Raw genomic sequence first — 5,744 nt, 5'->3', positions numbered from 1 at the left:
GTATCCACGATGTTCCCCCCCCCCCAGGTGCCACCGGTACCAGGGTGAAGCTGCTGACTCCAATGCCAGCGGCCTGAGAGGCGAATTCACCGCCGCCCACTCCCGCATTCCGCGGTCTTTAATGCGGTTATATGTCGGGTATGCCCGAGGTCGTGACCGGTATTCTCTTGACTGGGTCCTCCGGACTTCGCCCCGGGATTTAACAGGACCTCTAGGTAGAGGTTCCTGTAGGAAGATAAAACCTGGAAAAAGTTTAAAAAACTTACCTTCAGGTCTGACTGTTGGCAGGAGAATCACGTTCACCCTGCCAGTCGTACGCAATGCGTTAGACGATATGACACGCATGCGTCCTGGCGGGTTCTTCACGTAGTCACTCACGTGACTCCGAAGTAAAATAGCATGATGGTTGTAGAGAAGAATCTGTTCCTGAACCTGGATGTTACAGTTTACAGGCTCCTTACACCTTGTTCCTGATGCAGGAGATAAATGAAAGCATTGTCAGGGTGGCGTGGGTCTCGGATGATGCTGGCTGCCTTTTTCAGGCAGCGATTCCTGTAGATCCCTTTGATGGTGGGGAGTTCATTAGTCGTGATGGACTGGGTAGTGTTCACAGTTTTTACAACTTCTTTATCACTGGGCATTGGAGATGCTGAACCAGGCTGTGATGCAACCAGTCAATATGCTCTGAACTATGCACCTGTTGTTCAAAAGAGTATTTGTTGACATAACAAATCTCCTCAATCTTTTAAGGAAGTGGAGGCATTGATGGGCTTTCGTTATGCTTGCATCAACATGCTGGGTCCAGGACAGATCTTCAGGGATGTGCATGTCCTGGATTTTTAAGCTTTTGGCTTTCTCCACCACCGTCCCATCGATGAAGACAGGTTTGTGGATCCATCCTGTACTATATAGCTAAACTGACTTTGAATGGGACTATATGAATGCAATGCAGGCCTTTTCAGATTGTATGCAAAGTTTGACTTTCAGATTCTGTGTGGATAAGAATATATGAGAAGCTAAGAAAAAGCTAAGATAGACACAAAATGCTGGAGTAACTCAGCAGGACAGGCAGCATCTCTGGAGAGAAGGAACGGGTGACGTTTCAGGTCGAGACCCTTCTTCAGACTGAAAGTCACAGGAAAGGGAAATGAGATATAGCCGATGATGTAGAGAGATATAGATCAAATGAATGAAAGATATGCAATAAAGTAACAATGATAAAGGAAACAGGCCATTGTTAGCTGTTTGCTAGGTGATAAGCAGTGAGAGAGGATGTTCCAGAACTCTCGTCGGAGAGAGGAGGAGAACTTCTTCAAAGTAGACATACCTTGAGGAGATTTTGCAGTGGAGCAGACCAAATGTGTAGGAAGGAACTGTAGATGCTGGTTTAAACTGAAAATAGACACAAAATAATGGAGCAACTCAGCAGGACATTGAAACATATAAGATTGTTAAGGGCTTGGAAAACACTAGAGGCAGGAAACATGTTCCCGATGTTGGGGGAGTCCAGAATCAGAGGCCACAGTTTAAGAATAAGGAGTAAGCCATTTAGAATGGAGATGAGGAAACACTTTTTCTCACAGAGAGTGGTGAGTCTGTGGAATTCTCTGCCTCAGAGGGCAGTGGAGGCTGGTTCTCTGGATGCTTTCAAGAGAGAGCTAGATAGGGCTCTTAAAAATAACGGAGTCAGGGGATATGGGGAGAAGGCAGAAACGGGGTACTGATTGGGGATGATCAGCCACGGTCACATTGATTGGTGGTGCTGGCTCGAAGGGCCAAATGGCCTACTCCTGCACCTATTGTCTATTGTCTAGAGTCTATTGTCTATACATGCAGCATTTCTGGAGATAAATAACGTGACATTTACTAAGGAAAAGCTATTTGTAAATGAGAGATTGCAGAAAATACACAGTTGAGGACAACATATTGTTTGGATTTGCACAGACCGCTTCATGGAAATCACATATTTTCTGATTGAAAATGATATCCAGATATGGAAAGACTGCTTTTATTTGTAATTACAGTCTAGGCAGACTAGAGAAGTGATTTTGTTATAACATCTTGGTCATAGGCTCAGCAACATGTAGACAATCACGTTCGCAGGATGTGAACACTGTTCTTTTGAGTATCTGACATTAAAAGGAAAGATTATGAATTTTTGGTGTGTCTACATTCTCAGAAAATCTTGTAGCATTTCACATCTAATAAAGCGCAATCATGAATAGTTCAATTGGTTTCAATTCAATGGTTCAATTGTGCTTTTATCGTCACATATACCAAAAACAGTGAGATTCTTTTCTTACAAACAGCCCAGTAGAGTATTGCCATAACTAAGCACATCCCCGATTAGCAAATTGTAATATCATCCATTTTCTGGTCCCAGTACAGACCATCAGAGAGTGTATGTCCTGGAACTTGAAGCTGCTGTGTCTCTGCATTGCTGTCTCACCAATGAAGACAGGTGCATGGTCTCACAATTTTCCCTTCCTGAAGTCAATAATTAGTTCCTTTGCCTGTGTGTGAATGTGTGTGAGTGATTGGTGGTGGTCGGAGGGGCCGTAGGCGCAGATTGGCAGCCACGCTTCCGTCTGTCTGCGCCAGGGCAGCTGTGGCTACAGAAGTAGCTTACCACCACCGAGTGTGACTGAGGAGTGAATGAATAATGCGATGTAAAGCGCCTTGAGTATTAGAAAGGCGCTATATAAATCCCATCCATTATTATTATTATTACTAACGGTGAGTGCAATATTGTCGTTCTGCCACCATTCAATCAGATTACCAATCTCCCTCCTGTACTTTGACTCGTTATTACCCATTGTATGGTTGTATTGTCGGCAAATTTAAAGATAATGTAGGGGATGTGCTGACTACACAGTCAGGGGTTTAGAGAGAGTAGCGCAGGGGACTGAACACACAGCCTTGTGCTGATGGTCAGCGAGCAAGAGATGCCATTGCCAATCTTTTTTACTATAATATTCATAAGTCTAATAATATTTTGAGACATAGCTCTCAATGTTTGGGTCTTAAATATCCTTGAATGTAATCACTCCACTATGGTCAAGGTCTGAAATCCCCTTTTTAAAACTTTTGGTCTCAGTGCCTTCATTATTTGCTTTCAAACATTACTTAAAACTTTCTAGGCTTCCGCAAGATGAAGTAAGTTCAAATGATCATTTATGAGCATCAAATATTGCATTGAGGAATGTAAAGGACATCAACTTTTCCATAAAGGGAAAGAATGTATAATGGTGTGGTGTAGCTTCAGCAGGAGGGGTGAGGTAGCAATGGTGAGTGGGGCTGGTGGGATTTTCAGCAAACGAGTCTAATAATAGTGCCGTTCACAGTTTGAAACCTATTTTGCTTGCACGGCATGTAGCCTTGATATTAAAGTTTTGATGACCCACAAGTTTGTTGCTTTAAAAAAGATGAAAAGAAAATTTGATTGACCTTATTTTCCATTTCAAATCACACTGCTGTGGCAAATGAGCTTTTACAAATGGTGCAGAATACCTGGGGAGATTTTCTTATGCTCAGCATGGATGCTCAGAGCGCTTCCCACTCCTTGTTAAACCACTATCAAAGTAAACAAAAGTCTTCACAGAATAATACAAATTCCTCTATTGAGGCCAAAGAAACCATTGTGATACATGCAATGAGTTCTCACCATTATTCTCCACCCTTTGTATCTTTCCTGCTAGTTACATCATTTAAAAGTAATTCATTTTCATTGAAACTGCTTGCACCACAGACAATTGAAATCCAATTGAATAAAAATAAATAATTGTGTACTATCTGTTATCCAGCACAAAGCATGTGTACTTTGCTTTCCAGTCTAGCAATGCTTATTTTTCAGATTCTTTAAGCTTGTATTCAGGACCATTTATTGGTTTCCCTTCCCCGCTCACTATTCTCTTTTAACCTTCAAAATATGGTTCGCTTCAATTCTGGACTGGAAGATACGACTTTCAGTGTTGCATCATGAATTCCTCAATTTCATTTGTATAACACTAATAGTCGTATCTTACTAAGGGGAGGGGGGGGGAAGGGGGGAACCGCTTTCAGTCACCTCCTCGACAGAGAGGCGACTTTTTCCATGTTGACTCCCTCACGGCCTAACAGCATGGAACAGCAGCGTTTCCCGGAGTCGAGTCCGGACCTTCAGCAGCAGGCGCAGCATGGACTTTTCCATTGCAGAGCGGGCGAACCCTTGCTGGGGGTCGCCAGAGAGGAGTGCTCCGATTGCTGGCCTGGTGACTTTGGCATCGTGAGGCTGTGGTCTGCGGAGCTTCTAGCCGCGGGCATGGCGTGGACTTACTGCGGAGCTTCTAGCACGGGTGGTGGCATGGAGTCTGGCATCCCTTGCTGAGGATTGCCGGGGAAAAGCTCCGACCGCCGGTCTGCGACCTATAACATCCTGAAGCCGCGGTCTCCGGTAGGAAAGTGCCGGTTTGGGCACTCCAAGCCGCGGAGTGTGTTTGACCATCCCGACGTTGGAGGTTTGATCATCCAGACGAGAGAGCCTGTACATCGGGCTGTCTGTAGCGGCGACTACAGAAGGTTTATGGCCCCGACCACGGTTGAACAAAGGAGAAGGACTGACTGAACTCTGTTGCCTTCCACCACAGTGAAGAATGCTGTGGTGGATGTTTGTGTTAAATTCCATCGTGTATTGTGTGTTCTTTTTAAGTATATCGCTGCTGGCAAACTAGTTTCACTGCACCTTCGGGTGTATGTGACAAATAAAATTGACTTTGACTTTGACTTTGACCTGAACTCTGGAACTGTAGCCTCAACTTCTGTGATTCTCTTTCACAGAGCTCTCCCCATGAAACACACCTCTTATTCCCTGCCGCATCCATCAAGAGGGTGGATGTTGGGGATGGGGAAGTTGAAAAGTGTTGATTGTTGCAATATTGTTGTTCTGCCACCATTCAATCAGATTACCAATCTCACCTGTTGAGCTGTGGGGAAACACTACTGCTCCTCCTTATAAGATCACACAGTAGATTGGCAATACTCTCTCACTGCAGTGCTGCTAACTCATTTATATTTTTTTGTGTAATCATGTGATATTTGTCCAGTCTTTGTAAATATACTGCTTTTTTCCTTGGTCTAATGTCTTTCTATGATCAAACCTCAACTGAAATGCTTAAACTTGTTTATTTTCAAGTGAGGTCGACAAAATGCATTATTAAGAGAGAAACCGAATGATATGTATAAATAACTTTGTAATGAAAGCTTTTTCTAAAATGTGTCTGTGCTATCATTCACAATAGGAATCCCCGCAAATACCACAGATTCACAAAAATATCAATATGATCGATTTCCAGCTGGAGCTTTGCACAATTTTATGACCTTTTACAACAATACAAGTTATAGAAAATATGCGAAATGGAGAGTCTCAGTATTTTTCTCTTATTCACTCGCTAAGGAATTGGAGGATGGATGATAAGTTAAATCGATAAACAAAGATATTTATTTATTAACAAATTCAGAGGGTTCTTGGGGGGTGGGGGTGTTAGTCTGGAACAGATGGTATGTGGGTCACTTGCAATGCAGTGTTTCTTTAATTTTAGGTAACCCACCTCCACCCTCCCATCCCTATCTCTCTTCTTCTGATCTACCCAGCAACTCGCCTGCCCCAGCCTCCTGTCACTCAGTCTTCTCCCCAACCATACCTATTCCATCTGCCAATCACACACAGATCATTGTCTCCCCTCCCCCATCTCCCACCATTTCCATAT

The sequence above is a fragment of the Amblyraja radiata genome, chromosome 2 (genome assembly GCF_010909765.2).
Source record: "Amblyraja radiata isolate CabotCenter1 chromosome 2, sAmbRad1.1.pri, whole genome shotgun sequence".
Lineage (NCBI taxonomy): Eukaryota > Metazoa > Chordata > Chondrichthyes > Rajiformes > Rajidae > Amblyraja > Amblyraja radiata.
This window is presented reverse-complemented; position numbering follows the sequence as displayed.